The sequence below is a fragment of the Catharus ustulatus genome, chromosome 13 (assembly GCF_009819885.2).
Source record: "Catharus ustulatus isolate bCatUst1 chromosome 13, bCatUst1.pri.v2, whole genome shotgun sequence".
Classification (NCBI taxonomy): Eukaryota; Metazoa; Chordata; class Aves; order Passeriformes; family Turdidae; genus Catharus; species Catharus ustulatus.
In genome coordinates this window covers 13,946,525-13,958,743 of record NC_046233.1, presented here as the reverse complement: position 1 = coordinate 13,958,743, position 12,219 = coordinate 13,946,525, and the positions used below count along the sequence as shown (strand labels likewise).

Genomic DNA, 12,219 nt, shown 5'->3' with positions numbered 1-12,219 from the left:
CTTAAGCAAAAAGGGTGTGTTTTCATCTTCATTTGCTTTTATTTCCTTCTGCAGTCTGTTATTGTGGAATATAATGGCAGGCTGAGCTTGGTTACTCATATTTTGGCCGAGACTTTTTATCCTTTTCCCTTTTCAAAATGACAGTGTCCATTTCCTCTCCGTCTGTGTTTCAGCAGAGTTAGAATAGATGAGTTCAAAGAACAGCACTACTGACTTCTCCCTTCCCAAAGTGCTCTGTGGGAGAAGTGGGCTAACTGCTTTTAGAAGGTAAAGTTATGCATCATGTGCCTACTTTAGTGAAATAATAATTTCCATACCTCGAGTTTTTTTGGTGTCATTAAGATCTTAAATGGTTTTCATTAGTTACTGCTACAAGCTTCTTTCCTACAAACCTGTTAGAAAGAAGAAAGAGCAGAGCACTCTGTAATTTGTAGTTTGTGGTGAGTTGGAGCTGTGTTCAAGCATAGGCACTTAAGTGAACATTTGTATTTCAAGCAATTGTAGTACAGGCTTTTCCTTGGAAACCAAACACTCTCTACTTTTCTGTATCATCAGCTGGTCATACTTTCACATAGTGCTGCTTTCTTAGCTGTGGAGTAAAGGGAGACCTGTTTTAGAACTTCTGCAGAGAAAATGTAAAAAAGTTTTGAGAAAGGAGTGGGAGCCACCTAATGCTTGATTTTCTGTTATACTTTGTCTAAATGGAATTGGGTGAAGTTAATAATGTAGAACAACGTTTCAGTTACATCACAGTACACATTTAACTAAAAAGGTAAAAAGCCCTGTTTGCCTACAGTCCTCTTCATTGTACTGTCATAGCACCCTTGCTAAAACATCTCTTTAAATATTCCTAATTAGGACTTTGGACCTGGTTCTTTTCCTAAAATATTAGGGAAATGCATCACCCATCCATCAGCAAAGGATTTGAACTGCAAGTGTGAATACAGCACCTCCTTTCTGGTGTTCTATGTAAGAATAGTGTGAAATGGTGAACAAAATAACACCACTCAAAGATTCAAAATGTTTTGCACCTTTTTGGACAGATGATGACACCTGTCAGACTTGGGTTTCTGGAGTTGTTAGGCTAAACTTGTGGGGGAAAAAATCACTCTGGAGAAGAGAAACTGTTTGATTTTAATTCCTGTTTAGACCAAGATCAGCCCTAAGCCTTCAGTGCTTCAGACCATGACCTACTTTGTGTTCATGGGCAGATGTTCTCTGGTGGAAGTGCCACAGAAATCCAGATTCCATGCAATAATTTCTTACATACAAATATTATAAAACATGAGCAACAATGTAATTTTATAAAAAGGATTATTTTATAGCTAGAAGACCAGTTAAGACATTTTAAGCAATGGCAATGCTGATATTTCCTGATTTTCAGAGATGGGCTGAAAAACTGAGGGTTTCCCATGGTAGAAGCTTTGCTGTAAATGTTTCTTCTGGTAATGCAATTAGGAAGTATTGGCTCCAGTTAATGTAACTTAAATAAAACATGTTGTCCTCAGCAAACTCGTTAAACAGGCATAGCCTTGTCTTAAAGGAAAACAGAGACATATAGTGTTTCCATGGAAACTCAGTTAAAATTCTGATTTGTGCATGTGAGCATAATCAGCACTACAATCTAAACTCATTGAATTAAATGAGTCTTAGTTGTGAAGTCAACACAGTATAGAAGTATCTACACACATGCAAGAGTCAGAGCCTTCCATCCCTGTAGATGCTTTTTATCTGCACTTTAAATCAAGGGAAACTTGTGTGAGACCCTTCTCTTTTTGACTTCTGTGGCCATTTGTGTCATTTTAATACAAAAAAACTATATAAGAATATAAACTAAATCTGTTTAAATACACTTTATTGGAGTTTGTTGTAATTCACTGCATTTCTAATGTGTGGTTTTGATTTCCTTTTATTTCAAATGAAGATAAGAAGAGCTTTTCCCTTAGTGTAGGGCATATCAGCCCTGTACTGTGAGAGAGTGGAGAAGATAATATTTGCTTCCATTATAGATTTGCTGAGAAGAGTTATTAATTCTGGAAATTATGCTCCAGCATTCTTTTTGTAAAACAGCAGAAAAAGAAAGAATTTATTGAATTGGCCTTAATTAGAAAATTAAATATGTTTTATAAATGTGTTATAGCAGAACTTCCATGAGAACCCTTGTCATTTATAAATGTCTACATTTTGGAATGTGGTATTTCAAAGTTATTTTGATGCCTAGGAATATGATAGAGACTTCACAATTACAGCCCAACCTTTACTGATTGCAGTGTGAAATAAGTGCTGCTGGAAAGCCCATCAGGGTCAGCCTGCCTTTGGTGTGTGCCTCAAGAGCTACAAAACCTGGCTTTGCAAGGTTCACTTTCCTTGTAAGTCAGTAATAGATTTGCCTCTATACAACAGCACAATCTGGGAAAAGTCCTGCCAAGAGTCCCTTCTTTGAGGGGAGTTTTGAGGGGGTTTGTGTTCTCCAGAGCTCCATTCTGGAAGGGGCTTCATGTTCCTCCCCTGTGCTGGGCACCCCTCAGCTCTCACAGACTGCAGGGAGCACTCAGCAGTGCTCAACCCCAGCTGAATTTGCACCTATCAGCCAACTTAATACAAAGAGAAGCTATTTTGTATGATAAATCCTTAGTTTAATGTACAATCAGACAGCTCCTTTTCAGAAACCTTCCTGATTTATTTCAAAGCTATTACATTAAAGAGGATTACATTTGGTGCCCATTATATTGATTTCCCTCAAAACTTACCAATTTATACTTCTAAAATATACCTTAAGACTGTATTGACAGCTAAATCCTACTAATCATTGGTATATAAATTTTAATAGACTACTTGTTGAAGCATCTGGATAGCAGTTTATGTGAACTAAGTAATGGTCCATTTGTACTTTTATTGTGAAAGTCATGTCAGCACTTACACTATTTCCAGAAGTTAATAACTCACTCAGAGAAGGTCACTTATGGTCATAACTTGGCACACAGATCTTGGGCAATGCAAACTTTAGAAGTATGTCAGTGCCTTTCAATTTTATCAGTCTCAACATTTTTTAAAAGCCTTATTTATTTGGGTTTTCATTTTTTTCTTGAAGTATCAATTAGAAACATTTGTGAATTTTGCATTTGGTTATAAGTTGGTCAGTATATTGTTCTTTATATCTTGTCACTTTAAAGAGGTGATTTCATCTTTTTTCTAGTGAAGAAAATAAGCTGTTGGTTAATTTTCAGCAATATGAAAACACTTCTTAATACATGAATACCAGATCAGCCATAAGCAACCATTTCTGCTGGCACCTATGCAGGCTTATGCAGCAATTCTGAAGATGTTGATTTCTTATTTTTCCTGAAATCTGGTAAGACAAGTAAATAGAAAGCTGTCATTCTACCTCTGATTGCTTGGCATTAACTGTTTTCCAGTTCATGGACATGAACTTCAACACATTAAATAAAGCAAAATTATTTCCCCAATACAGGGGGAAATCTATTTCCCCAATGCAGGTCATTGCAGAGAGGTATAGTTAACATTTCTTGGCCATGTTTCAAAATTGTGGCAGTAAAATGTTCTTATGAAATAAATTTAAGTAAACATGAAAATGTTCAGATTACAGCCAGTGTTAATCCATAGTTTTAGAAACTGAGTTTCAAGTGAGGTATTTATAATATACTGAGCACATCATGAAAGATGGTGTTTCTTTTTACTTATGACATAAAAGGTAGGAGAATATGAAAGAGAAGAAAATTTGTATTTCAGTATACTGGAAAATCTCAGTGTTATTACTCTAAAATAGCTTTCAATTGCTGACATGGTGTAAACCTCCAGTTCAGGAGATTTCAAGAATGCTAGTTTATACTCAAATTCTAACCCCTCTTTTGCTGAAGATACAGCTGTGTTCTTTTCTACACAGATATTTAATAAAAATACATTTTTGATCCAAAAATGAAAAAGGCAGGCAAACAAATCTGCTTTTGCAGATAATACTCTTCATGGAGAAGTTTAATATCTATATATTTTACTGTTACTGGTTTTTTTTTAATTGTTCAGTAAGAGACACAAACGTAAATCAGGTTGCAAATCCACCAGTGTTATTTTCTTTTTACTTGCAACTGCAGAATTCCATGGTACTACTCAATTTCAAACACATAAAATATGTGCACTGAGTCTTTTGTCATTTTTTTGTCATTTTCTAAAACTATACATTATTACCATGTAGTTAAATAGCAAAAACATGGTTAAAGTAGTGATCTTAGAAAAATAAAAGCATGAGAAGCATTCTGGAACATTACAGTAAACATTTGATGTATGAATCATCCAGTAGATATGGTGTTGAAAGGCTGCAGATTTTTGTTCATTATGAGGTCCTTCTGATGTATTATTTGACTTCAAGTAACATGACTCATATTTTCAGTAATTCAAAGTAATTTGCTAATCACAGTATAGCACAAACAGTTTGTAGAGATTATCACTATTATTGTTATTATAACTCAGTAAATAAGAGATCCAAGACTTATTTCCAAATGATGTCAGATAAATTTGTTTGCTCATTCAGTGTCCCAGGCCTGGTTTGGTTGATGAGATTTCAGATGCTCAGAGCCCATGTAGGGACACAAATCCCCAGAGGGAGTGCTTGGTGCTCAGTGTGCTTTGTAGGCAGGAAATGTTGGGTTTGGTCAGATCCTCCCCCTGCAGGGATTGGTGCCAGCAGAACCTACATGTCCTGGCCCCAGCTCTGTAGTGCAAGGCACTGAACTGCCAGGACACAAACTGGACAGAGAACTCGTGAGTTTGCTGTGCAGTGGGTGCCACAATGTTTACCTTGAATGTCTTGTCCAAAGTATTCTGTGTCTGGCAGTAGGACAACTTGTACCCATTCTGCTATGGCAGGATTTCAGTTTGGTTTGGAAATTGAGGTAGAAGCTTTGCCCATGACTGAGATCAGCCTTCTCACAATGCTGAGAAATGTAGAAAGAGAGTTGTTGGTTTTTTTTTTTTTTGTTAACCTGCTTAGGTAGTAGACAGAATCAAGTCTGCAAATAAAATACGATCAAGGCTTGAATATGTTGTGTTTTAGTCACAAGTAGAAGCAGAAAGTCTTATATATCCTAAGAGAACCCAGCCACAGGATATGCAGATAAATATCCTAATTTCTGGCTGTTTGTCTGGACTTTGAGCCTCTTAGGGTTCCTTAATTGCCAGCTTGAAACCACAGCCTTTTGGCTGAGATGGAAAGGTAGTCTGGCTATGCTGCTCTGAGCTAGGACCTCAGCTGTGAGAAGTAAAGCTTTTTCTGAGAACTTGACAAGTCCTGGATCTTCCCTTAAGATTTATAAAAGTGCTTACAAATACATACTGTTCCTATTTTTCGTTTCAGTCAGGGGTTGTACTCAAATAGCAAGAAAACCCTATAAAACTAAAAAAATGGTTAGGGAGTTATAAAAATACTCTCACTGCTTCATTATTTTAGCATTACTGTGGTCAGATTTCAATCTTCACATGCTTCCTATACAGTTGGAATTCAGAATTATTTGTCAGAGCAGTGGCTGTGTAGGAGATGCTGGAAGAAAGTTAAAGGCTCATAGGAGTTCATAAAAGCTCTGCCACCAGCACAGTTTCCTCTGTGATGATTCTTGACCTTGTTTCTGCAGGCTGCTGAAACTTCCTGGGGTTAAAGTAGTACTACTCAGCTTTTTTCTTTTTTTTTTAAACTTTTCCTTTTTTATTTTGACAGTGGAATGAGCCAGGTGTAAGTAGGTATCAGGTGTGATGCTCTCACTCTACTCCTTGTATTCCTCACAAGGCACCTACCTTTCCAGCAAAGTGCACTTAGTGTAAATTTGCATGTCCAGGGGTTACCTTCCTCCAGGATTAAGGGAGGTTTGTTTTAGGATTTTTGGGGTTTTTTTGGATTCTCAAGTACCTCCCCCGAGCTTTGCTCCTGCTACACAAAGTTTAATGTGGGGTAAGTGAGCAGATTTCTGTGGGAGCCTTTGTCACAGTGTTGGCAGCACTATCAGCTGCTGTCCTGTGAAGTTTGGGATGCAGGATGATGTCTCAATGATAATTTATGATAACCTGTTTCCCTCCAAGATCCCCTCTGAAGATTCCTGAAAAGGCAATGGACTTCCCGTCACCAGTGTCTGTATTTTTTTATGTTTACACTCAATTTATATCCTTTTTGTGTTTCCTCCTGCTCCTGCTGCTGCTTCATTAGTCCTGCAGAAAGAAGATGTGTGTCAGGGAGTCAGAGGGAGTCTGGTTTGTGATGATGTTCACAGACTGCCCTCCACAGTTCAGTTTGTCAGGGCTTGGCTGCACACCAAGCCCTTCAGCTTTCCCTGGTGGTTTGAGCTTGGATGAACTTTGGCCTCCCAGCAATCATCATCCTGCTCCCCTTTCAGCTTGGCCTCACATCAACTTCCCAGCATCTCCTCCCTTTCTGCTTGGGGTCAGCCTCCAGGAAACCCCACTTGCCTTCCCTCTGTTGGGCAGTCTCCATGCACACATCTTCCACCTCCAGTTCTAAAAATCTTCTGGAAGAACGTAGCAGGCTTGAGTTTTGTGAGTAAAGAGGCAGAACTTCAGCTTTCCACTGCCCATTTCAGGAGAACTCACTCATTTACAATCTGCATCACATGGTTCTGATGAAGGAAATAGTCTTTGTGTTGCTAAAATTTCTGACTGTTCAAATTTCTTACATAAAAAAACCACAATAATTATCTAGGGCTTAAAAATGTCTTTGTGCAGTCATTCCACATCCTTGAAGACAAAAAGATAAAGGTAAGATACCATAAATAATACAAGAATTTTTTCCCAGCTTATTGTTTAGAATCCAAAACTAGGTGATAGTTTGCACTTTGAGATATTTTGTATTTGACACTACATCTGGCTCTGTAGCGCAAGCTGAGATGAAAAAGCTAGGTGCACATTTGCGTGGATTTCAAAGGATTTAATAAAATAATTGTAAAGTATTAAAATAATTTTAGAATATTTAAATATGCAATAGGCATATTCTGGAGTAAAGAAGGTTCCATGCTGAGAAACAACAAAGTTGTAAAAACATCAGAAATTGTCCCTGAGTTAAGTAATAAACTGTAAGAAAACCACAATGCAACAAGACAACACATTACAAAGCACAGTTTCTGAAAACACCTTATCCAAATGTATAACAGATACCTTATTTTTGCTGAAGTAGGAGTCATGCTTTTTCATAAAAAAAAGCAGAAGAAACTGTATAATTGCTCAATAGTTCTGGCCCATTTTTTGTCACTTATGGTCTTTTATCACAGGCTACCCAAACAGTTCACTGTGAGGATGGCTGAGACCAGACCAGGACTGAGACTGCCTGATGCTTTTATTTTCTGTATATTAAAAATTAGCCAGATTTAAACTGTTAGGCTGATTTTTTTGGGGGAATGTTTGCATCAGAGTCAGTCATTCTAGGTAATAAAACTAATAAACTTTTCATGTTATAATGTAATTCTGAAGATCTTCTCTTTGAAGAGAGGAACTGAAAGCAATGAAGAGAAGAGGAAGGTATAGATAAAAGGGGAAAGATCACTGAGAAGGAAACTGAAGTGTGAAGTTTGGAAGGTGAGACTGCATTTTATTATGCAAGTAAACTGAACCTGGGATCAGAAGCAGTCTGGGAAGTGCCCAATTCACAAGTGCTTGTTCACATTTTTATATATCCTGCATATGATGTAGGAATGACTGCACTGAGAGTACAGCTATGTTGGGTGATACTGAAGCATAAATTTGTCACTTATTACATAACTATATTATTGCCTATAGTAATGTCTACATAACTATATTATACAGAGTTCCTGTTGGAATAGCTCTAATTTGTTATCTTCGTGGAATTGAGTGGGAAAAATATCTAGATTTTAGTTTTAACTATTCCACACAAAACACTCATTTCTTATAAGGTTTTTTAAATCCTCTTTAGTGATGGGAGTCTTCTGTTTATCTGCATTGGCTGTTGTTGACAGTTATGGTGTTTATTTCCCAGGATTGTGCATTGGGGGGTAGAGCCAGAGTCTCCTTTGCCTGAGCTAAACACTGAAGACAGATTTTGAACTGAAACAGATTTAACAGACTTAGAGTACAAATAGAAGTGAAATCAACTTTTAAAAAAAGGATTTAAGTGTGTTCTGGAATATTTCACATGCAGTGATTGGATATTGTAAAAGATGATAATCAGAGTTAATATTAGTAGGGAGAAAGAAGAGCATCTTAAAGATTCTAAGCTCAATACACAAAGGTGGTACAGATTGAAAAATAATCCTGCTACAAGTCTGTGTCCAACAGTTCTTATTTTGAAGCCAATTTAAACCTCATTTAAGATAATTCCATTGGAAATAGGAAGCCAAAATGTCCTTAAGATTTTAGGCATCTTTTATGTATGAGGGAGTCTTAATCTCTACTGTATTCTATGGGAAAAGGAAAGGAGACCTTAAGATATTTTTGTAACATTTGCTGATCTCGTGCTTACATACAGTGTTATAGCATATAGGTATTTCAGAGAATGGAAATCCCTTTAGATTTTGCTACTTTTTCCTATAATTGTGTATGTGAAATCCATTTGTCAGGTTTGTAGGGAGACTCAGTTCCTCTCTTGCCTGAAATAAATCAGTCTAATCTATTTTCCTCTCTTATTTTAAGTAGGAAATTATTCTTTTTACTTAGAACCTAAGAAGGATTCTAATTCTTTGCACAGAAGTAATTTGTTGAGGAAGGATTTCCTTATCTTCTTGTCTATTTGCTTAACCATGGAGATTGAAATGAACACAAGCAATCCTGATCTATTCTGAGTAGTTATTTGTTTTCCTTCATGTTTGCCTTGATACTAAGCAGCCCTGAGCCATGTAGCATTTGAGCACTTCCCAGTACTTCCATCCTGAAAGCAACCCACTGAGAGAATAAAATATTACCTTCAGCCATGGAATCGATGCACAAGGAAATTACTTATTTAACAATAATTATCACTGAGCCAAGAATTTAACTTTGTTGTTCTCAACCATCTGGTGTTTCATAGGGTATGCACTGTAAAAATAGCAGCCACTTTATTAAGCAGAGAGAAGAAATCTCAGGGAGTTAATCACTGTTTTCTATAGGCAGAATGAAAGGGTTTTATTTGTATCACCTAAGTAAATTTGCTAAAGTGATTAAAACAAAAGATTGGATTTACAGTATTCATTTGAAATGATACATTTTGTGTTACATAACAGAAAATACCCCTCTATCAGCTCCATCAGTTGTTCTCCTGCCTGCCCTCAGCTCCAGCCCACCCTCCTCTGTGGCATTAGAGAAAAGGCTGCAGAGAACACAAAACTCATTTTTCCTGGCTGAACAATTTTTATCCTCTGGCCATTTTGGCTGAACCAAGCCTGTAAAAGTGGAAGAATACTTTATACTTTGAAGTATATGTTCCACACAAAAGTCTGTTAGAGTTTTTGTTAATTGTGGAAATTATCTGGGTACCTCCCCAAACAATATTTAGAAAAAATCAGTGCAATTTCAGCTTTTTAATCTACATCTCTGTGGTAGCTGTTACACCCAGAAGGCTCAAGTAGGAATGAGGGACATGGGACATATAATTCTGAAGTTTTCCTGTTTCCTTTTCCCCCCTCATGTAGCCAGTTTGTAAAACACACATTTAAATATTGGGTGGTTGGGAGCGCAGACATTTTATTTTGGAGTTCTCAAGTGCTGAAGGATTAGAGATTGCTCAGGATAATATATTGGCTCAAAAACCTTTTGAAGTATATTTGAATAGTGCTTATGGTCATTAAATGACCAGACCAAAAAACTTTGTGACCTTCTAGTCACAAAGTTCTTGAAAAGTTCAGGAGGGGAAAACCTCCAAAAGTATTTTTGTATCACATGAGGGGTTGTAAAGAAAATAATTTTCCTATTCCTTAACATTCTTAATTCTTTCAAATCTGGAGACATTCAAATAATTTTCAGCTGAATTTTAGGAAGTATTAGTAATTTACATTTATTATATATTATGTAGAATATAGAATATTTAGAAGCTACTCATTCTTTGACAGGGGAGTTCCTGTGTGGAATTGTGCAGGGAACAATGTGCAAATAACACAAAACTGTGAGATTAAAATCTAGTATTAAGATAGACCTCTCAAAAAAACTGCCTAAAGCTGCTTTCACCATGCCACCTTTGTGAGATGGGTTCTCTCCTCCTACCCTGCAAGCACAGGTTGAGATCATAGAATTGTTTGGATTGGAAAAGACCCTTTAGATCCTCAAGCCCAACTGTGAATCAACTCCAGCCATCATGTAGTTGCCATAATGTAGTTGTTCATTATTTAATACTGAGCCAAAGGATTTCAAAGCTAACTGAGGGATTAATTCACAATGGGAATATGTTAAAGTGTTGCTGTTGTAATGTTGTATTGTACCTTGACCAGAGTGGATGGTTTCTGTTTTACCCTCTTTAGTGGCATTGTACCTCAGAGATTAGTGACACAACTCCTTTTTTAAGATTTTTAAGGCAGGCAGTAGCTACATTGATAATGCTTGTACCTTCAGTTTCTGCACAAATTACCCTACTGCTTGCTGAAACTGTGGAATCTGCTCAAGTAGGAGCAACCCCAGTATTCCTCACTGTCTTATTTTCTCTCACAGTCTGTCCAAGAAAGCATCAAAATCTTTGAGTTGCTACTATGAAAGCAAACCTGCAGCTGCCCCTTCTCATCCTCATGGAGAGGGATGCTCTGCATTTCACAGAAATTAATCCCAGCAGTTCAATTGTTGTTGTGCTGCAGCATTCCATTGACTCAGTGAAACATGCACATGGAATCTTTTATAGATGAGCTTTGCTCTAATTATCTTGTTCCTGTTTTAGATTCTGATGTGTGGTGGGTTTTGTACAGGACACAGAAAACTTTCTCTGCGTATTGACTTTCTGTAAGGAAGGTTCTGAGCTGTGAAGTTACCAACTTTCTACAGAACATTTACACTTAAATCAGAATCATAAGATAATTTACAGTGGGAGGAATCTCCTGAGCTCACCTAGTCCAAAATCCTGCTCAGATTTGTATATGCATGTAATTTCATTAGGGGAGAACAAGAGTTTTAACTCTTCAATTAATGTTTATTATGCTTTCATTAACTTTCATTAAGACTTTTGAAGTATAGCAGTTTTCTGGGTCTAACAGTGTGAACTCCATAGGACTGAGCTTATCAGGACCTTAAGTGAACAATATCTAAGCACAGTCCACTCATCTTTGCCTGTTCCAAGCACACGAGATTGACTCTTCCCATGCTAACACAGATCCAGAAGTGATGTATTTCCTGGTAGAAAGTTCCTGAAAGTGTTTTTTGCCTGCATTTCAGAAAAAGCAGGTAGGATGTGCTAGGAATGAACACAAAGGCAAGCAATAGATGAAGCAAAGGTGCTGCTTGGCTGTCAGAGAGCATCTTCTCATGGACCATGACAATAATTCCTAGGTAATAAAACGTGGCTGGAGAGTCTTCAAGGTGTTTATTCAAAAGGAGAACTGGATTTCTCTACTTACTCTCGGAAGCAAAACCATCCATGAGTTACAGATAGCAGAAAAATATTTATAACCTGCTCCAAGAAGAAAATTCCTTATGTAATTTCACATCAGTCTATTTTGTATCAGTCTATTACAGATTTCATTTCACATCCTTTTCCCTACCTGCTAACACAGAATCACATGTGTGCATGACATCAGTGTGTGTGCATTTGCAATAACAAGTACCAATAATCTAAATGTAAATATGTTTTTAATCAATTCCTGCTGTAGGCTCTAGAGGAAGAATTAATAAATGAAATTTCATTCAGTTTTCCAAAACAACTTATTTTCTGAGGCTTTGCTTTAAAAAAAAAAAAAAAAATTTTCTACGAGTTAGATCTTCAGACTTTTAAAGCTTTTTAGCTTTTTTGAATTCTCTCAGTTTAGGCAACTGAAACCAGAAGAATCAACTGCTTTTGGAGCTTCTGCAAACCTCAGTGCTTTCTTATTGCTCTTCACTAGAAACAGTGATAGGAACATCAGACCAGGCTGGAAGAAAGGTTCACTGATAATTGGCAAAACGTAATCCCAGTAGTATCTTGAATAATGATTTTTAAAAATTGTAATCCATTATCATTAATATAGTTTTTTTTAAAAAATTGATACCCAGTAATAATTATCAGATACTTCCCTTTAACAGAATTACAAAATACTCTTAACTTTC

General features: G+C 36.8%; 1 protein-coding gene across 3 annotated transcripts in view; it reads left to right on the top strand.

Moving 5' to 3' along the window:
- CACNA2D3 (calcium voltage-gated channel auxiliary subunit alpha2delta 3) overlaps window positions 1-12,219 on the top strand; it is a 396,474-nt gene that overhangs the window by 342,080 nt on the left and 42,175 nt on the right. The gene's annotated exons all lie outside the window — the stretch shown is intronic.